General features: G+C 37.8%; 1 protein-coding gene across 1 annotated transcript in view; it reads right to left on the reverse strand.

The window, feature by feature from the left end:
- The window catches only part of LOC122801028 (leucine-, glutamate- and lysine-rich protein 1-like), a 496301-nt gene that overhangs the window by 159909 nt on the left and 313074 nt on the right, over positions 1-23318 (reverse strand). The gene's annotated exons all lie outside the window — the stretch shown is intronic.

The raw sequence follows: 23318 nt of genomic DNA on the forward strand, positions 1-23318 counted from the left end.
TAAGGGGACTTCTAAAAGCAGCCTTATAGTTGTTGACCTAAATGATAAAACTTGGTTTGATTCTACAGAACTGGGGCAATGTCCCCTTAAATATAATTTTTAAAATGTTCCATCAAATTCTGTCACCTACACAACATGGCTTCAGACCAGGTCACAGCACAATGACTGTCTTAATATCTTTCATGGACATAATCAAATAGCAGCCTGCACAGCTACAGCAAAAAGAAGTTATGTACTCACCATAATGTTCCATGTTTGTTGTCCTTGCTCTCGCCTTCCTTCTTGCTGTTTGGGTTCGGAGCTGACCCTAAGCTTCGATTCGGCCGTATACTATAGCTCTAGAGCTTTTACTGGCTTGAGGCTAGCCCCTATCTCAGCATGCCTAGTGGTAGTTACCTAGATCTAGTTTGTGATAACTCAGTACTAGACCATACAAATAGAAAAGAGATATACTCTATTTTACATATCAGATGACACCTACATAAAAAGGTGTAACCCATCCGCAAGAGTAAGAAGGGGAGACTAGGACTAACCAAAGGTATAGTAAAAAAAAGGAAACCCAGCCAGTATAACCAATAAAAACAAGGGATTCCTCTCGATCCTCCAGGAAGGGGGAAGGAGGGTAGGATGCAAGAAGGAAGGTGAGATCAAGGACAACAAACATGGAACGTTATGGTGAGTACATAACTTCTTTATGTTATGTTGTCCATATCTCACCTTCATTCTTGCTGTTAGGGACGGCGTCCCCAGCACCTGATTCTTGGGTGGCTCACTTGAAAAAAATCTTCAGGACCGTGGAATCAAAGGATGCCCTGTTCCAGGAGGCCACATCTACTTTGTAATGAGTGATATGGGTATGAGGATTAGCCCATGTAGCTGCCGCATAGATCGAATCCAAAGGCAGTCTGGCTTGAAAAGCAAAAGAGGTAGCCAAGGCCCTTGTTGAGTGTCCTTTAATTTTCACTGGAAATTTTTGTTTACGCAAATCGTAGACATGTTTTATAGTGTCTGAAAGCCACTTAGATAAAGTCACCTTTGAGACTGCACAACCTTTTTTATTGTCCGCAAAGGATATGAACAATTTGTCAGATTTTCTAAAGTCCTTGGTCTTGTGTAAACAGAAAAGTAACTGTCTATGAATGTCCGATTGATGACGATTATACTCTGCCTTGCTGCCATGATTGGGGAAGAAAACAGGAAACTCTATGAATTGATTCAAATTGTAGTCAGAACATACCTTGGGTAAGAAAGAGGGGTTGGTTTTGAGAGAAACCCGATCTTTATGGAAAATCAAGTACAGGGGACAAATAGATAAGGCCTGTAATTCTGAAACCCTTCTAGCTGAGGTAATTCAAACTAAGAAAAGGGTCTTCCAAGTCAGAAATTTGAGTGGACAAGAAGCAGGTGGTTCAAAGGGGGAAGAATCAGAGCATCTAAAAACTAAATTTAGATCCCGGGGGGGAGAGGTTCTCTTATTGGAGCTCAAGAGGATAGTACCTCTTAGGAATACCTTGCATGGCCTATGGGACATGATATTGGACCCCATTTCTCCCATATGGAAATTAGAAATGGCAGCTAACTAAACCTGGATAGTAGCTGCAGCTGCTCCTCACTCAAAGGTTTCAGCAAGAAATTTGAGAATTTGAAATGGGAGCAGTAGAGGGATCAACCTGAGTTTTGCCTGCCCAACAAGAGAACCTCTTTCATTTACTCACATAAAGTTTCCTAAGTAGTGGGCTTATGGGAGGAAATCAAAATGGGTTGAACTGCCCGAGAAACATCAGGAAGCCTGGCTAAGACAGGAAGTGGAAAAACCAAGCTGTGAGCTTGAGAGTTTAAATGGAAGGATGGAGAACCTCTGACTGATGCACCAAAAGATCTGGCACTAGGTCCCGGATCCAAGGCTGTCTCTGCAGATGAGGCCAAAGGAATGGGAACCATATCTGACGAGGCCAGTAAGGGGCAATGAGGATTAACTTGCAATCTAATGACTGTGCTTTCTGAAGAACCTTGGGGATCAGGGGAAATGGTGGAAAGGCATAAAGGAACCCCGGGGGCCAATCGTGAACAAGTGCATCCCTGGGTGACTGTCCCAGTGGTGGGACCAGGGCAAAGTAGCTGCTGCACTTATTGTTGAGGGGCATGGCAAACAGATCACAGCATGGCTGGCCCCATTTGTGAAACATCAAGTCCACAACTTCCTGCTTCATGGATCACTCGTGAGGCATCAGGATAGCCTGGCTGAGCTTGTCCGCTATCAAGTTGGATTTCCCCAGGATGTGCATTGCAACCAGAAAGTGTTGGGAAGACATCGCCCATTGCCAAACTCGTAGAGCCTCTCAACACAAGGGGTAAGATCTGGTTCCACCCTGCTTGTTGATGTACCATACTACCAACATATTGTCCATCTGAATTGCTATAGTCCCTGTAGGTAGAGTGTCCTGAAGTGCTTGCAACACCAGAAGCACTGCTCTCATCTCCAGGACATTGATGTGCAAGTGGTACTCATGTTCCTGCCAAGTTCCTTGAACAGTCTGTCCTAAATAATGCCCTCCCCTATCTGGGAAGCGTCTGTGGTCACTGTGGCTACAGGTTGGGGGGGTAGAAACAGCCTGCTTATTGTTACCATAGCAGAGTGAAGCCACCACTCCAGATCCTTTTTGCAGGATTCTGTGATCAGAATCTGATGTGACAGGGGTAAATCCTGAAATGACCATTGTGCAAATATGAGCCACTGTAGAATTCTCATGTGGAAGTAAACCATAGGAGCAGAGTGATTGCCGCTGCCATAGAACCCAGGACCTTGAGGACAAATCTTGCCTGAATTCTCTTTTGTGTCAATAGCATTGCAACTTGGCGATGGATCATTAATACTCTTTCTTGAGGCAGCTTTGCTATCATGGCCCTTGTGTTTAAATCTGCCCATATAAATATAATATATTGACAAGGCAACAAGGCAGACTTTTCTTAGTTTATGGTGATCCCTAGATGAGAACAAGAGTGAATTGTGGATTCCCTTGCCTTGATTAGTTGATGCTCGATGGTGGCAGTAATGAGCCAGCCGTCTAGATATGGAAACACCCAGAATCCTAGACACCTCAGGTGAGCCGTAGCTACTGCCATGCATGTGGTGAACACTCTGGGGGCTGTGGTGAGACCAAAGGGCAGCACTCTGAACTGATAGTGATGGGCTCCCAGCCAGAAGCATAGATATCTCCTTAACCGTTTGTCCATTTTTATGTGGTAGTACACATCCTGGAGATCGATAGAGCACATCCAATTGTCCGATCACATAAAGGGAAGAATGGACTGCAGTGTTACCATCCAGAACTTTGTTTTCTTGACTGATTTTATCAGCCTGCTGAGATCCAATATGGGTCTTCAGTCCCCTGCTTTCTTTGGAACTTAAAAGAACCTTGAGTAAGTTCCGGATCTGATTTGGTCTGCGGGGACTTCCTGGATGACTCTTTTTCTTAGCAACCTTTGAACATCTACATTTGCTTGATCCAGAAGACTGGGTGGAACATCTGGAATAGAGTGCTGTCTTTTTGACAGGGGAAGTTGGGAGAAGGGGGTATTGTAACCTCCAGATATTATCGATAGTACCCATGTATCTTCTGTGATTGTCTGCCAGGCTTCTGGGTACAAGGATAATCTCCCCCAACTGTCTCCACAGTCAGACAGTTGGGCCTCCCTTCAGGAGCACTGCAAGGGCCTGGAGCATGGGTTCCCTATGCTTGGGGCAGAGGGGAGGTTTGGAGGCAGACACCGGCACCGAAGGCAAAGGAGCCAATGGAGCCGAGAGTGGAGCTGTCTCAGCAGAGAGCATGCTCCTCACCACCTTGAAGGCATAGTGGTCCCAACCCAAAAGAGTCTCCAGCTCCGAAGAAGCCGGAGACTTCCTTCAAACCAAGGGCGATGGCTCCAAGGCCAGTGTACGAGCTAAGCTGACCTACACCGAAGCTCCGAGAAGGAGAGTAGGGTTGGACAAGGGTCTGATGCCGCTCCCTCCCTCGGAGCTGATGAAGGAGCGTCGGTTCCCAGATCCCTCAATAGAAGGGGGTATCGAGGGGATTGGAGTGGTAGTCAGAACAGAAAGTCCGGAGGAGGTTACTGGAACTGACAGTTCCACCACTACTACTTCCATACACTCCAGCTCTGAACTCAGAGGAGTTAGAGGAGGAATCAAGACAGGTGTTGGTTGGGCTGTCGGCACCATTTCTGTCTGGGATGGGCCCAAAAGTATTTTAGCTAATGCTGGTGTCCTAAGAAGCCTCTTCACCACCCTCTCCACATCATCATCCGAGAGATTCCTGGATTGACCGAGAGAAATGGGTTGAAGACCGGTGACTGCCTGCCACAGATTGTAATAAAGGAGACTGTGGAGCAGACCACACTGGTTCCAAGGCAGGAGACCTGGATCACTTGTGAGACTTTACTGGCTCTGAAACAACAGATGGAGCTGTAGGTGAGAGTGTATTGTCGGAACCAACAGTTGGGTCTGACTTAGCTTGTAACTTGCCTTTCTCTTTAGATGGATCCAAACTCAGAGCTGAATAGGATGAAGGCTTGGGTTTTCCATTTTTTTTGCTGGCTGAGTCTCCTCCATAGCAGCATGATAGGGGCCCTTTAATAACCCTCTTAAGATTAATTTCTTCTTTCTTTTCTGCAGGACGTGTTAACTAAATGCATGGCATATAGAACACAAATCCTGCAGGTGAACATAAGGGACATCTTTTGACAGCACGAATCGCACTTTTTGAAACCTGAAGCTTTTGATTCCTTGGCAGTATCTTTCAACATAATCTCAAACAGCACTATCTAAAGCTAAACAAAACACACTACAAACAAAAAAAAAGAAAGAAGAGAAGGGGGAGAGCCTCTAAATGGCGAACTTACCACCTAAAGACAGCCTCTAACTTAAAGAGAAGAACCCTCTAAGTTAAGCAGGTTTAGAAGAGGGGAAAGGGCCAGAGAGAAAAACGGTTAGTCCACAACAAACGCAAGTCACTCAGATGGGATAGGGAAAGGTAGAAATACGAATGACAACTACTATTAACAAGTTAGATAAGATAAGCAAGAAATTTTTCTTCAAAAATATAACAAATAGGAAAAACACTTAGCCTGAGCCAGTATCTGCAATCTCGACACTGCAAGCGGCAAACGAGATCTGGGTACCACTAGGCATGCTGGGATAGGGGCTAGCCTCGAGCCAGTAAAAGCTCTCGAGCTATAGTATACGGCTGAGTTGAACCCAAACAGCAAGAACGAAGGTGAGATATGGACAACATAACATCACCGACAACATAACATCACCGGTTATACTGCCTAGAATAGCTAATCTAACCCAATGCATTGATGCCGAATTCTGTACTCAATGTTGGCAAGTAAGGACTATCACCAAAACTGCTTGGTACAGAACACCACAGTAGTCAAGAAGAAACAACACAAGTGTGTGACTAACCATAGTCAGATCCACATGTAGAATCATTTGTATGTTACAAGTGGCATTCTTCAGATAAAAGTAAGAAGGATTGGTAGTCAGAGACACATCTGGCTCTTTAATGTCAATACATGGACAAGTAAAATGGCAGGATCGATCACCTTAATCACAGACCTCTAATTGATTCTTCATGTGAGGGTACAGGCTTTAAATCTGCATTGCTGCCTTCAACTAATATCTGAGAGTATGAGCTTCAAGTCCATATCATTGCCACCAATTACTGTGTCAGGGACAGACAGAACTATATATATATTTTTGCCTACACTGCTGTCTCATATAGTAATAATAATCATGAGGAAATTGGCCTTAAAAGCATATACCAAATGCACATGGCTACCTAGGGCTATGAGCAGCACCAGCCACACCTCAATAGGTTCCACACTATAACTATACAGTTGAGATAAGTGTTATAACCACTGGCTTCCCAGAGATTCAACTAACATCTTTTTTAGCTTGATGTCTTACAGTACTATTTTAGAAAGAAAAATTATATCTTGGCTAAACTGTTGAATTTACAGACACAAACAATGATTTCCAGGAAAGCTAATAATATCTTTTCAGTGCCACTACCCCTGTGGCATTGATAATATACTCCCATCAATCAGACCAAACTGGAACACCAAAGTCACAATTACTGTACAGTTAAAATGAGCTATTCATGCTTTTAGCTTATGACAGTTACAAATCACTGTTTTCTAAAGGTGTATGTCAACAGTTATAATTCACCCAGTTTGTGCTATTTCCATCATAAATATTAATAATCAACCATCCACAAGTCTTTAAAATGCATTAGTGAAAATTCTTACTTAAAGAAATTGGCCAACACAGTTTAAACAGCAAATATACACACAAACACATGTATTTGCAGAAAGAAATGTAAAATAAAAATGTTTGAACATTTGGCATTAGAAAAATTCGAGGCAAAGTCTATAGATATAAGATCATTATTGATTATAAAGTAGGTTAGTGACCTGTCTTCATAGCTGTGATCTTTGCAAAATTTAAAAAAAAAAAATCACAGAGCTGTTCCAAAGAAAGCATAAACTCGAGCTCACTGACTGAACACAATTCTGAACTTAGAAAGAGCAGTCCTGGTAACTTGAAGACGTTCCAGAGGGGTGTATTGTAATGAGAGAACACTGGAGAAGATTCAGTTACTATATTAGACACCCCTTTTACATAAGGCAGACAAGTTCACCTCCTGTGATGAACAGATTTTAAATCAAACTTACCTCCCCCTCAAAACAAATCTGTCTAGTTAACTATGAACTACCAACATCAAATAAGTTAATATAATGTTACACAATAAACAGATTTTGCCAGTATATGTATTAAATAGTTTTACTTTACAAAGCTTTGCATCATTTTAACAGAAAAAAAACATGTTCTGTACATCTTGACAGGTTATTACATTTGCTGCATGTAAGAAAATAACTGGATTTTATTTATCTTCTCTCATTTTACGGCACTGCTGCATATCTGACTTGGTGTCCAGGCTCAGTGGCTCAGTCCTCCTGGACCTCTATATATTTCTATGGTATAGGAGGTACAGGACAGGAAGGACTGGAGGCTGCTGACCAAGTTCGCGAGATGACTGCAAAACTGCTGTCGACTCTCAGCTCCGACACAAGCCCTCCAAAATCAAAAGGGCGAAACAGAAACAGACAACTGGTGCCAGAGCCATGGCTCAAAAATGCCAAAAAAAGTACAGTCATACCCTTTGGTAAAAAAAAGCCCTCAATTACACACATAGGTGGTATAATCCATTAAGTACAGAAGAAGTAATTAGACCTGGGGACCCCAAGTTGATAACAATCTCTCATTTGATAACCACGTGGCCAAAGTGGTTAGAAAAACATTTTATATAGCCCATCTAATCATGAAGGGATTCACATCTAGATCAGGGATCATCAGGGAGGTCTTTACTCATCCCTCATCAGGCCCATAATTGATTAGGGCTGTACAATTTTTGGGATGTACCTTGTACCTTACACACCTGCAGCAACTGGAAAGACCCCAAAAGTCACCTCACCAAGAGGACAAAAGGGCTCAAACAGATGCATATGCTGCCCGAAAGAAAAAACCAGCTCAGCTCAGTGGCATACGCCTGTTCAGAAGCGATCTGTGCCTGACGTGATAAAGCCATGTCCAACCCGACATGCTGCACCTCAGAAAAGAAAATCCCCATCGAGCCTACGGCGCTGAAAGACTTGAACCTCAGCACTGAAATAAATAAGACATGCTGGAGGGACAGATTCATCAAGAGGAATCTTGATGAGTGGATGGAGAGATCGGGGGTTTACCCGGGTATCACTTCTGTGTCACTGTTGACAGAGGCACAGCATACTAACCCCAAAAAGGGGTGAAAAGCCAAACACATTCTGGCTAGGCTTATAAATGCCCTAGGTCAGATAGCCTAGTATGAACCTATGAACCTATGAATCTGTTAAACAACAAAAAATGTTATACACATTTTCACATTTCCACACCATGTCTAGCAAAGTAAACACTCTTGAGACATCTTCAAGAAACACAGATTGAGTATAGGGTGAGTCGTTTTAGTTACAATATCCATTGCTTGACTTAAAAGACTTTCTGAATTTAAATTATTGTAACTCACTTCTATGCTGCCATGCTTTGGATAGCCTCTATTTTGACAGACTCTGACTAGATCTTGTCACTATCTGCTGCTCAAATTTTCTGAATCTGGGTACAAGATGACTGCTGTGAAACAACTGTCTCACTCATCACATTGTACAATAATGCCCTGTCTCAGAATATACTCCCCCTGCTCTTGAGAGTCAGGAGCATCATTAACTACTTCCTTCTGTCATGAAAAGAGTGATCTGAAGGTTGTGCCTTTCTCTACTCTTTTCTGTTTATGAGCCCCTTTGAACCCCCTTCCAAATGGAAATCTAGTATATTTTGGCTCAGTGTCAGGCCTGCTGCTTCTCTGCTTCTACCTACCACATTCCCTGAAATAGCCACAATATCAAAAGTTTATTATAAAGTGTGGGCACTGAAAAGTTCTAGTGATGGAATATAAACACAAACAAAATCAGCAACATCAACAGGCATAATACATTATATCAGCATTAATATCAGCATTGACAGGAATAAGTGATATGATTAATTTTAAAGTTATAAATAATATATATAGTCGGAATGAGAAATTAAAGACTGAATGACAGTAATGACATGCAAGACAAGAGAAGCAAGATATTATATTTACATTTTATAACAACTTCTTTCTACGTCTTTTAATCAAAATTGGCTTTAAACTAATGGCATTATTCAAACCAGGAAAACAGTCTGCCTGCACTCTAACTATCCATTCAAACTCTTTAAGTTCTAATAAATTATTCATATCCCCTTTTCTTAAACCTGTTCGTACTATATCCAATATCCTAAATTTAAAAGTATGCTGCTCTCCCTTATCTTGAATATGCTTACTTAGTGCATTTGTTATAATATTCCTTCTCATATCAGATTTATGCTCTATAATCCTTATTAGAACTTAAAAATGTTTAATAAGTGAATGTTTTATTTCTGTATATTTAAATGTGTTTTAAAAGTTTTTTATAATAAACTTTTTGGTGTGTTTATAATATTTTGGCTCAGTGTCAGGCCTGCTGCTTCTCTGCTTCTGCCTACCACATTCCCTGAAATAGCCACAATATCAGCAGCCTCTTCTGGAAGTGTGGGCACTGAAAAGTTCTAGTGATGGAATATAAACACAAACAAAATCAGCAACATCAACAGGCGTAATACATCATATCAGCATTAATATCAGCATTGACAGGAATAAGTAATATGATTAATTTTAAAGTTATAAATAATATATATAGTCGGAATGAGAAATTAAAGACTGAATGCCAATAATGACATGCAAGACAAGAGAAGCAAGATATTTTTTGGGTGTATTTTGAATAAGAAGGTTGAAGCAGAGGGATGAGATAGGGGAGGAAAAAATAAAGATAAATTAGGCAAGACAGAGACAGATGATAAAGGTATTAGGGCATGGAGATACTACTACAAGTAAATTGAACAGGAAGAAAGGAGGGTAGCTAGAGAAGAAAGGATGACTACAGCCAGTTATTTATTTATTTATTTCACATTTGTTAACCGGGTTGGTCCAGCTGGGCGCAGGCCAATTTTCAGTGGAAACCAGAGGAAAAAAGCTCCAGTACAAATAATTACAGTTTTACAGTAATAAGTTTCACAAAAAGTAGCAAAAACAAAGAACAGTTTTGCAGTAAACATATAGAGAGAATGCACAAGAATAATAAATAACAGTTTTACAGAAATAGGATTCTCAAATAAAGCAAAACAAAGACAACATCACAGTATGCATACATAAAGAGATTGCACAGTTTTGTATAAGTATGGAAAAAAGTATAAAAAGAAAAAAATACGTAAAATAATATTTATATGCAAAAGTATGAGATAGAAAACAATGATATATAATATTATACAAGTAACAATAGGCATGCTACATTCATACTGATAGTATAGTTGAATGTTTTTTTTTTCTATGTAGGGCAGAGGAAGAGACTTACAGCTTAAAAGTGGAAGAGACAAATGTTTGAAATTGGGATTAAGTAGATTTCTGGCAGGGGCATATCCAAGTTTTATTGAGAAAGTGTTTTAGTTCTTTTTTAAAGCTGTTAGTTTGTGCAATGCTACGCTGATTGGTAGGGAGGTTTTATTAAAGGAAGTAATACTTGAGGAAGTAAGGAAGGGGTTAACAGACAGGATAAAGTACTTAAGGGAACAAGCTATAAGTGTATGAGCACACAATGCTCAAGGGGAGAAAGTTTATTGTGAAGAGTGAAACAATTTACATTATAATTAAGAATAGAATACATGTAGGTCTCTATATTATGTAAAGTGGAGGAGTTTGAATTTCTGTTGAAATTATAAAGTGGGTAGTCAGATGTACTGCAGGACCAAAGCCAGGAGTCTGCTAGAAATTCTTTTAGTGTAAATTTAAAATTGTGTAGGTTGGATATTGATCTCATAGTTGGTAGGATTGAGCTTCAGGATCTAGCCATGCAGTTACAGTACATGGCATGTTCTGCAGATTTTTGGACTTTACAGATTTTTTTTGTTTATCATTTGGGCAAAGAGGTTTACATTAACTTTCTCCCTTCTAAAATCACTTACCTATACACTTATTCCCCTTTTAAGGATAAAAGTTACTGAGAATGTTGTGTGTATATATATATATATATATATATATATATATATACATATACATAATAGGTTACAAGTAGCTGAGTATATGTGTATTACTGGGGTAGAACAAACCAATTTAATTGTTTACAGAAGTGAAGGTTGGGTTTTTTGAAGAAGTCTAAAGATTTCTGAGGATAGGTACATCATATAAGAGTGACGATAGGATGTAAGTAGTAACCAGGGTTATCCTTGTGGTATTTCTCAAAAAGTTCTTAGATCTGCAGAGCATTCCTAATTTTTGTTGAGTTTTTTTAATTGTGTTTTGAATGTGCATATCAACTTTACGGTTATCTATTATCATCCTTAATAATTTTGTGCATACAACCACTTCTATAACTATATTATCCATTGAGGTAATTTTAAATTCTGTTTTGTGTTGTGTGGAATTTAGGAATGAAAAGAAGTAACTATTATTTTTGGGGGGGATAAAGAGAAACAAGTTTGCCCCTCTCTCTGGCATTGTTGATAGTGTCTGTGAAGCTAAGTAGGGCAGAGGTTGCACAGTGGCCAGGCCAAAAGCCATGCTGTGTAGAGGTGAGAAGGTGTTCAAAAAGGAGATAATGCAGTAGTTGTTTATGTATACAGTAAACGATCAGTTAACCAGCATCCATGGGGATTGGTAGATGCAGGATAACTTTAGTTTCTGGTTACTTGAGTGTTACTATTAAAAACGGACCTGACTAATACTGTACCACTACACTATTTTATTGGTCTGATTTGTTCTCAGATTGGGGAGAGAGGGAATTTATTCCTATCTTCCTTTTTAAAACTCTAAAAACATAAGGTTTGTTTCTACGGGGTGCAACACATGAAAACTGTACTGTGTTTCTTTGATGTTTTTGCCAGTTGCTTAAGAGTACTGCTTGCTTGAGTTCCGGATAACTGAGCATTTACTGCACATTTTTCAAGACTTGTTGAGAGTTGGGACAACATAGCTCTATGTTGAAAACTGGATAACTCAGTAAGTTACCTCCTTTATTGGGTGGAAAAATGTATGACTTTTTTCAAGACAGAAGGAATGTATGATTTTGTATTGATCTGTTTATAAACAAACAAAAAAAGAGCTAGGATTGGTTGTTGTCTCAACTATTGTTTTGAGATATTCCAATGGGAGGTTATCTGCAGAAAGTGAGCTAGGTTTTACATAACCATTTTTAATAGAAAAAAATGGGAAAACAAATGCAGATGAGTTAGCAGAAGCGGGCTAGATATGTATTAAGGGGTTGTAAGGTGAGGGCTGTCATACTATTAATGAAATGTGAATTAAATTTCAATATTGTCTCTACGGCAGAAGAGTTGGGAGAGTGGTTAGGCTGACAGCACAGATGTGTAAGTAAACTTAACATAACAGCAGATGTTTAAATAATCACTGCTGGAGTAACTTAAGTTACAGGAGTTACATCCTGCCAAGGATACCGCAGCCGGACAATTTCCAAAATTCAAGACTCATTTCGCTCACTCAAACCATTAGGCAGCTTAACCTGAGCAGACTAAAAAGACAGGTTTGGGTACCAAGTCCTTTAGCGCTGTCATTCCAGCTGAGAAAGAAAGGGAGGCTGAGCCCTAATATGATATTGCTAGGAACAACAAAAAATACAAGTCCATACCCTGGCATATAAAATGCATCACAAAACAAGGAGGTGGAGGGGGAGGGACTGGCTACTACATCTACTGTTAGTTTGTTATGGTAAGTTTACTTACACAGCTGTGCTATGTTCTTCACATGCTGAAGTAGCTTCAGATATATGGCTAGATTACCATAGCTTATAACAACTGGGAGGTGGAAGAAGAAGGGTTCAGGAGCCCTTGGAGAATTTTCAATTTTTTAGACCTGGAGAGAGAATATAGCTTACAGTGCTTTGTCAAAGTATGTATAGAGGACCACATTGCTGCTTCTAGAATACTTCTAGAGTCCAATCCTTTCCAAAAAGCCATAGATGCAAAGCTCTGGCAGAATATGCCTTGGCCCTGCCTGGAATAGTTTTGTTATGGTGGTAATAACAAAAGACAATAGCCCAAGACAATCATTTGAAAATAGTCTACTTTGACACAGGTTGTCCCTTTTTCTAAATTTCGCAAGAAAAGAACAACTGATCAGAAGTTCTGAAAGACTTTATTCTGCCAAGATAATACCTGAGTTGTCTGTGGACATCTAAAGTATGAGGCATCCTTTCTCCCTCATTTTGAGGTTCAGGGAAGAAATTACAGTTGTGTAAGGACTTACAATAACAGTAGCTGTCCAACTTATTACTTTTGCAGTATTCCTTACAATAGAGATATCTTGACAAGGATAGCTGTATATCTGGCCAGGCTATCAAAGTCTGGGCCCTTCCTTGCACCAAAAAAGAGACTATATAAAACTTTAAAGATAGGTCTCAAAGACAGTAATAAGAATAACTCTAATGTAGTTTGCAGGATATTAGGGCATCTAAGGCACAGCATGAATAAAACTTGATTAGAGACACTTTTAATAAAGGCCTTTTATAAAATACATTAACATAATTAATAAGAATAAATCATTGATTAACACTATCAAATCAGATAATGTGGCTATTTACTATTGCAGGAGAATTTAATTATTTTTTCTAGTTCTATTTCATTTGGAAATTTAAACAAACATATTAAGCAAATTAATGTCTTTGGTATCTGACCACTATTTACAGAGCAATACATGTCAAAGGCTCTTAGTAAAATAAAAAAAAGATATCATCACTGAGACCTGGGACCTGATTTGATACCAGGTCAGCTTTTGATAAAATTATAGGATCTTATAACACCTATTCTATGTAATATATTTAACAAACTTCCAGTCAAAGGGTCTGTTCCTAGCCACTGGAAATTTTCTTATGTCACTCCAGTTCATAAGAAAGGAAATAAAGATGCTATGGAAAATTACAGACCCATCAGTTTAACATCCCAGTTAGGTACATGTTATGAAGATGCATGATTAAACTAATAAATAACACCTGTTAAAGTTTATCTATAATGGATCTTGATCAATGTGGTTTTGTAAAGGGCTGGTCGACCCTTAGCAGTTTAATAAGTTTTATGAACAGGTAATGAATGCCTCAGATATGGATTATCTCCTGGCAGTGTTTTTTTTTTGATTTAGCTAAAGCCTTAGATAGCCTTCCACATAAGGTAATTTGTGACTGTTTATTGAAAACTAATATAAATAGCTGTATAATTAGATGGCTAAGGAATTGGTTGGAAGACAGAAAACAATGTGTTAAGGTAAACAACACTTACTCTGATTATTTACCAGTTAAGTCTGGTGTTAATCAGGGTTCTGTTCTGGGATCTTTTCTGTTTAACATATTTTTCTACATTTCCTAGGAATGATAAGTTTTGGACATATACGTACACTGATGCCTGCAAAATATGCTTTATAGTTAAGCAATAACCCATGACTATGTGTGGGTAATACTGGATTTACCCATGGTTGGTGTGGTTTGATCATGAGGGCGAAGCCCAAGTGATCAAATAAAGGCAACCATGTGTAAATCCAGCATTACAAACACTGAGTTGTAGGTTGTTGCTATTATAGAATGACATTATTTAAGAAAGAAATTGCTTACCTTTCATACATAATGTCTTTGTATAAAAAGAGCTGTAGAGTTCCTCTGCATTGTTTCATCGTTCTTCCTCTTTTTCTAATTTTCTGTGCATGAATATAGGACTTGCATTATCATGCTTGCACAGTACATCAGTGCTTTTCAACAGAAACAATGGAGAAAAAAGAATCTCTGTTCCTTTTTTTTTCTGTTAGTAAAAGGCAAAAATGTGGACATTCTCCAAAAATTTAGACAGCTCGGAGGTATGATAGTCTGCTGAGATGGTGCAGAAATACAAGGAAACTTAGGTACATTTCTGTTTCTTTAGTTTTGCAGAATATACTTGATTTTTCTTGCATTTGGTCTGCCTTCGGTAGCATATATCAACAGAAAAGTCTGGCCACTCAATGGGACTTCAGCAGCTGGACGTTTTTCTATTGAAATGTGCTATTACAATGGGCATGCTGGTTGGGCTGACCAATCTGCATATGCATTTTTTATACTAATGAGATGTCATTGTATAACTCAAAGTAAAGCTTATTCCGAAAAATTGCAGTTGCGTATCAGGTCTAGGATTGAAATTCAGCCTCAATAAGTTCAAGATAATGTACTTTACAAAAATAGATATCCCATATATTTAATAACTTCTAAACTTCAGTAGGTAAAAGAATGTAAAGAATTATTGTAACCTTTAAAATGTCCTATAATGGACATGTTAATGCAATTACAACTAAAGCTACATGATATTCAGGCTATTTGTTCAAGAACCTCATAACAAGAGACAAACAATGTCTAACTGAAATGTTTAAAACTTATATAAGATGAATCATCGAGATTAATAATACATTTTGTTTATATACACAGGAACAACTGAAGTGTCTTGAAAGAGCTCAAAGGAACTTTACAAAAAATATAGTTTTTTTTAAAGGATCAAGATTATTATATAAGATGTAAACATTTGAAACTATTGTCTGTTATTACATTTGTGGTAAATTAATAATAGCATACAAAACATTCCATGATTCATTTTTACAAATAATGTTTAGTATAGACGTTAATAGAAATCTAAAATCTTATAGGCATAATAATATGAAATTTAAGGCCAAAATGGGAAATCACAAAGTGTGGCATATATACATTACTGTTGTAATTACACATCTTTAGAAAACATACCTACACATGTCAGACTGTCGGATGAACTGGAGAGCTTTAAAATAATTTTGTTCTCTTGGGTCAGATATAAGTTTTATCTACCTAATCTTAAGGAATCAATGCTCTTTGTTGGCCTTCGGGTTTAAGCACTGTACTTGAAATCATGGATGCCAGATGTGTGTACTGCGGTAACGTGCATAGGTGATGTATGAGTGCCAAATCATAAGAAGTGAATTGTCTCAGAGAACAGAAGCAGGAAATGAAGAAAAGAAGATAGGACATGTACACCCAGAAAAAAGAAGAGAAGTCCTCTCAGCCAGAGGGAAAAGGAGGAAAACCAAACAGGTGAAGGATGGAGGGAGAGACAGGATACTATAACAGTGATAAGTAGGACATCTACTGTTATGGTAAGTTCTTATACAACTATACTATGCCCTTTTATAATCATTGTTGCAGTATTCCTTACAATAAGGAGAGTACTAAAGTTACTGTAAAGAATGGGAGAAGGAAGAAGGAACCGAGGAACCTTACAAAAAGCCACGTAGGATGGACCTAGCAAAATTCAACTCTGACCCTTGAAATCACGTCTAACTTGTACTGCTTAGTAAAAGTATGCACAGAAAACCAAGTAGGAGATTCCAAAATGGATCTAACATAGAGATCCTTAAAAAAGTTCCAGAAGAGGCAACCACCCTAGAAGAATGAGCATAATCAAATGTAGGAAGCTGTTTTCCATGAAATAAATAACAAAAGGAAATTACTTTAGAAGTCGAAGAAGAGATGGTTTGCTTAAAAATTGGCAAACACAATTTCTTGTCCTCAAAATAAACAAAAAGTTGCTCAGATTTCTAATATCTTTAGTCTTGTCTAAATAAAATATGTGCTAACTATACAAATCCAAGAAATGGAGAATACTCTCACTATTATTTTGAGGAGAAGGAAAGAAGGAAGGAAGACGGATTGACTGATTCAAAAACACATCATTGACCACTTTAAGCATAGCAGTGGATTAGGTTCTGAAAGTCACTCTATCTCTGTGGGAAACTAAAAAAGGAGGAACTGCTACACGGGCCTGAAGTTCAGAGACTCTTCTGGCAGATGGTAATGCAGTCAACAACATCATCTTCCACATAAACAATTTTAAAGACAAAGAAGCTGCTGGTTCAAAAGGTGGCTGAGTCAAGTTTTTAAGAACAAAGTTTAGGTGCCAAGAAGGAGGAATAGGTTTTCTTGGAAGCTTGATATGAAAGATATCTTTGAAAAACTGTATGACCTCAAACATATTGAGAAACTGTATGACCTCAAACATATTAGAAAGTGTTGGATCCAGGAGCAGACAAGCAGAAATGACTGACAAATGAGCTTTAACAGATGAGTATACCAGACCAGAATTGAACAAGTCACACAAATAAGAAAGACAAGTAGGAATACCCACCAAAAGAGGGTTATTTTCATTGTTGTGATACCAGGAAGTAAACCTTTCACATTTAGCAACATAAGATTTTCTAGTAGTGGATTTCCTGGCCTCCTGAAAAACCCAAAGCATGCCTTCCAAAAATTTGTGCCTAAATGGAGTCAAAACCCTGTCATCCAAAGAGTCCAATGCAAGATGAGAAGATGAGAGTGAACTACAGAGCACTTGCCCTGTGTGAGTAGATCTATCCTGTAGGGTAACTTATAATGATTGTCCCTGGACAGGTAAAAAAGAAGGGGAAACCAATCCTGTTTGTGCCAAAACAGAGTAAACAACAAGATCTGGAGTGTCTTCCACATGATTTTGTATAGGACCTTTGACAACAAAGATAGGAAATGTATACAAGAGCATTCCATTCTATGAAAAAGACATGGCATCCAAATTCCAGGCCAGAGGACTTTGCACTCTGGAACAGAACTTGGGGAGTTGCTTTTTCTAAGGGGAGGCAGAAAGATCTACTTGAGGAGAGTCCCACTGTTGTCCAGGAAAACCTCTCTGTATAACATCCATTCATGAGAATATTTCTGGATCTGCTTAGATAGCCTGCTATTACATTGTGTTCCAAAGGAATATCGATTGCCTGAAGCATCAAGTGATGGCAGATGGCAAAAGTGCCATGCAAGGAGAGCTAGTCTGCAAAGGCGGTAAGTCTTTGTTTCCCCCTGTTTGTTTATGTATCACATAAGAGTGATGTCTGCAAACACTAAAAGGACATGGAATCCAAAGGTAATGCAAACCTGGAAAAAGCAAGATCAGAGTATTCATTTCCTTGATGTTGACATGCTCTTTTACCTTCTGCAGGCACCAGATCACCTGGGATCTGATGTTGCAGGTACAAGCCCTCCAGCCTAGGTCTGAAACATCTGTAAACAGCTCCCGAGAGGGGGAGGTACCTGAAAGGGAAGACCTGGACTTAGAGATATCTGATTGATCGAACATAGAAATTCCTTCTTGAAAAAAATGGCAGTGTAGAATTTTCAGAATACGGAAGCATTCCTACAATGGGGAAAGCCAGGCTCAGGGGAGGATAACCTCCCTGTGGTAGAAGGAAGTAGTAGTCCACAAAAAACACAAAAAAAAAATGAAAGAGCTAGAAAGATGACAGAGTAGACTACTGAGGATAAGGAACAAGTTACATACTGTCGCTATTATGAAAGAAGCCTACATTTTCCAGATATAAGATATTCAGAAAGATTAACAGAAATTAAAGGAAAAAAAAACAGAACCAACAGGTGGATACTGTGGACATGAAAAATGAATGGGTAGCCTCAACTAAAATCCGATATCCAAAATTTATTGAGCGCTTTCGTCCTGGTAAATACAGGACTTCTTCAGAATAAAAAAGTTAAACATCAACGAACCTATAAATACAGGTTCAATCAATTAACCATCAATCAGCATGTAAAATCTTAAAGCCACAATACACTAATAATCATTGTCTTCTTAAAAGCAAACCACATGCCCTACAACATAATATTTTAAACCACAGGACCAATGCATAAAATATCATAAGAATACTGTCATCTCAAATAGAAATAACAATTATAAAAAGCACGATAATGTAGATAACAAAAAAAGTTATAAAGTTTCTCCAAAATGATCTTATTACTACCATTCTGTTACCGAAAAGTGTAGGATCTATATTTAAGAATAGGACCCAAGTTAACATAATCATTTAATCCAGGTGGGGACACTGCATTGAGCCTCAATTGCCAGTACAACTCTCTCATGGCAATATTATTTCCCAATTTCCCCCTCACGTCATGTTTAACTATTTCCACACTATCAAATGGGAATTTACTGAAATTAGATCAATTTAATGTATGCTTATATAAAGCATTATTACTATTCTTCCATTGGATAGCATACAAATGTTCATATACCCTTTTACAAATAACTTTCTCAGTCATACCCATGTAAAAAAATTGCATTCTTGACAAGTTACAATATATACAAAACCCTTACTATTACAATCTTCTCCATCCAAATGTATACATTGTGGAGGGTTATCTGCAGTTAATTGTTCCTTGACTAAAATGTAAGGATAATATTTACAAGCCCCACATTTGTTGGTGCCTTTTCTATGACCCGATCTAACAAGTGGATGTTCCAACAAATATTTAAGATTAAATTCAGTTTTATAAACAAAACGCGGTACATCACCCAGCGCAGATATAAGATCTGTGATTGAATGGAACATCACCCAGTTCTTAGCTAAAATATTTCTCACCTCCTTACTAAAACTTCCATAGTATAGCACCATAGAGATTGCAAAGGGAGTATTACCTTTTTGGTTACCCTGTGTACTAAGCGGTTCATCAGATCCCAGCAGTGGTTTTTATCTAAGACCCCAATTATTTATAGCATTGGTAGCACACAAAGCTAATAAATCTGAAGGATAACATCTTTCACTGAACATAGCATATAAGCAGATATTTCTATCTTAAAATCGTCAAAATTAGAACGCATTCTTGAAGTCCTAATCAGCTGGCCTTTCACTAGGTTTCTCTTGATGTATGGAGGGTGGTTGCTTGAAAAATCCAAGTATGTGTTAGAATATGTTGGTTTTCTATAAAGTTTAGAGCAAAAGTTATTCTCTTCATAATTTTTATATACAGTAACAACTAAATAATCTATTCTATCTCTAGATAGATTGTATGCAAACTTATAGAATAGACATTGTTTAAATAATCCATGAATTCTGTCACTTCTGTTTCACTACTCTTCCACGCCATAAATAAATCATCTATATATCGTAGTTAGATATATCACTTGTTGGAAAAGCTTCTCCCATGAGTACATTACCAGATTAGCATATATGGGTGTGCAACTTGCACCCATTACAACGCCTTTTTTCTGTTTAAAGTACTCACCCTCGAATACAAAAAAATTATTTTTCAACACGAATTCCATAAGTGACATGATAAAATTAATCATGTTGTTATTTAAGTGACAGGGTTCTATTAGAGCATTATAGAATAAATCAAGCCCTTTCTTATGTGGGGTAGATGGAAAAAAGGTTGATAATATCACTAGTGACAAAAATGGATTTGTTATTATAAAATTCATTTTTAACTTTCTTCAAAATATCCCATGGGTTTATTAAGATGTGGTAAGTAGGTTTTAATATACCCTTATGTATTCTATCAATAAAAAGACCTAATGAATGGGTAGAACTATTTTCATACCACAATCAATCTGAAAGGGGGGCTATTAATATTTTTATGAATTTTAGGAATGCGAAATGCCACCGGTAACACAGGATATTCATTAAACAAAAAATTAAAAGTTGGTTCATTTATCACCCCTTCCAAAAGAGAATCATCCAAGAATAACTTTATCTTTCTATGTGAAATATTAATTTCATTTAAAGAAACCACTTCATATAAGTCAGTATCACATACAATTCTACCTATTGAATCGTTATAATCAGTCTTGTCCATTAAAACCATTCCTCTGCCTTTATCGAGCTTTATCACCCTTATGTCACAGTTCCATCTTAAATCATACAGTAATGTTGACTTATTTTCACTGAGATTGTAAAACTTAGTATTATGTGAATTGTATGCTTTATAAATCTCCTGGGTACAAATGTTCTCTAAACCCACTATTGTTAGATGCAGGGGGGGGATTAAAAGACTTTTCAATCTAAAATCATTATCCCGATTCACCATACCTCCATCCTGTTTAAACAACATCTTAAAATTGAGTTTTCTTGTAAATAGTTTTAACTCAGTCAAAACTTTAACATCACTTTTATAGTTAGGTACAAATTTTAATATTTTCTGTAAAAGTGAAAAATGGCATGGTTTTACGTCTATGTCAGTATAATTGAATATATTAAAACCGTTATGTCTCAACATTTTACCATCAAAGGCCTTAACAATCTGGTTCTCATCTAAGAGCTGCTGTTCTTCCTCCAGTATTGTTTCAGCCCTTGGTGTTGTGCTCCCCTCCTCTGGGGTTTGGATAAAAAATTATTATTATTATGTCTCATTTTATTCCCAATCCTTTCAGATCTCATAAGTGGAGGTACTCTTTATCATAATCTATTCTTCTATCATAATTATTATTAAAAGCTGTGCTGTTAGAATTTTGTCTATGTTCACTTCTAGATGAATAATTACCCCCATTGCACCTTCCTCATCACCTCTATTGTCAAAGTTAGGGCTACCTTGTTGTTGCAAATAAGCCTTAGGTAATGGGTAAGCAGAATGATTCAAGTATTCATCCTCATCGCGGGCTAATTTTTTCTGTTTTCTTATCATGTTTTGTTTTCTCTGTTTTTCCACCCTATCAAAAATACAATTATACTGAGTCTCAAAACCATTAAAAGAAACATCATTTTGTAACACATTATTCAAATCATTAATGTCCTTAAAAAGTTAATTAATAAGACTATTATTGCTTCTGATAATAAACTGCATTAACTCGATTCCATCTCTATCAAATATGCCTAGTAACTCATCAAGTTCTTTCTGTCCTCTCAAGATTCCATTTGGGAACTAGAACATATGAAGACCTTTTGGTACTCATTTATGTTTTATGGATTCTGTTAAAAATGTGTTCTAAGTACCTTGCTTAATTTTCTTTCAAAACTCCGAAGTGATTCATGCCAGTTATTTATGCAAGGATCCACAGCCCTAGCAAAAGTGTTCTTGGTAGAAAAAGTAAAAGTCTTGTTGACCCACATATCCAAGTCCCTTGTACAATCCTCAAAGTTATTCTCCCATTATGCACATGGAACGGAATTGGGATCAGATGTACCATTAGTCCCACTCTTTGGTGTTCCTTTTTTCCATTTCATGATACCATCCATGCACTTCCGGGATCACATTAAATGACTGTTGTGAGCCTGAACCAAAGAATCTTGGGAGTTGTAGTCTCTCCAGTGAGTTCTGGATCTGCAAAACCTGTTGGGAAAGTAATTTAACCACCTGGAAAAGGTTACTTTTCCTTATAGAATGCAAAAAAAATCACTTGCTGGTTCAACTGGAATCCCATTTTCACCAGTTAAAGAACTTGCTCCCAAAATTTCAGCCATTCCAACAGATACAAATAACCACTCATGTGTGGTTAAGGTGCCCAACTCTCACCAGCAATTTATCCAACTTCTTGTTTTCTACAAATTGTGGAAGAGCTTAAGAGTGTCCCAATAGTCCATGACCACTGTAATCCAATAACCAAGTAAATCTCATTAACAGCAGAAACTGAAAGCAATATAAAAACCAAATAAAAAACAGAACCAACAGGTGGAAAATGTGGACACGAAAAATGAATGGGTGGCCTCAACCAAAATCCGATATCCAAAATTTATCGAGCACATTCATCCTGGTAAATCCAGGACTTCTTCAGAATAAAAAAAATTAAACATCAAAGAACCTATAAATACAGGTTCAATCATTAACCAACAATCACCATGTAAAATCTTAAAGGCACAATGCACTAAAAAATCATTGTCTTCTTAAAAGTAGGTGAAAAACAATGAAAAACAAAAAGGTACAGCACAAAAAGGGTGATAACTTAAAACTCCTTTATTGGGGTTGCTCCAAAAGCAAATAGCATACTGGTTTCGGCAACAGCCTTCCTCAGTGCTTAATAACAGCATAATGCTAACAATCCCTTAAATAGAAAGCATCATTAGCATACAAAAATACCATTGGTTGGTTAAGCAATCTAAGACAACTCATTAAGGCCAGGTTTAAACAACCCCCCCCAGCCGAGTAATCTAATCTGATTCTTTATTATTTAATAAAGTGTGTCAACCAACTTTAGAAGTACATTGGCCCTGGACCCTACCATAACAGTAAATATAAACCTGGCTGTTTTGTGAATTAAAGTGTGCTTATATAAAGCATTTGTAGGTCTCCTGTTCCTGATCTCACTGAGGTGGTCAGAGATTTGAAGCCTCAATGATCTAGACGTCTGCCCTACATAGAACGCCAAACAGGAGCAGGTAGCCAAATACACAATCCACTCAGTACTGAAATTACCATAACATAAAATGTCATAAACCTTAGGGGTGTTAGAACTACTGAAGGTCTTAGTTTTAAATACATGGGGGCATGCAGAACAATGTCCACAAGGTATACAACCCCTAACCTTGTTACCAAACAATGTAGATTGTTATAATGAGGGTGGCACCTTACGTTTGTAATGACTGAAATGAGACCCCAGAGTGGGTCCCCTGCAAAAGGAAAATGAGCATTTGGAAGGAAGAATTTCATTAAGCTTGGCATTAGCTTTTAAAATGTCCCAATGATGGTTAATGATGTGTTTAAACGTTTGAATATTCCGTCCAAAAGTCATAACCAATCGAATAGGTTGCTGTAAGTCTTTATAAATATAAGACTGTTTATATTGTAACAAATCAGATCTGGATTGTTGCCTGGCAAAG

This window comes from Protopterus annectens, chromosome 4.part1 (assembly GCF_019279795.1).
Source record: "Protopterus annectens isolate FY-2018-M chromosome 4.part1, PAN1.0, whole genome shotgun sequence".
Lineage (NCBI taxonomy): Eukaryota > Metazoa > Chordata > Ceratodontiformes > Protopteridae > Protopterus > Protopterus annectens.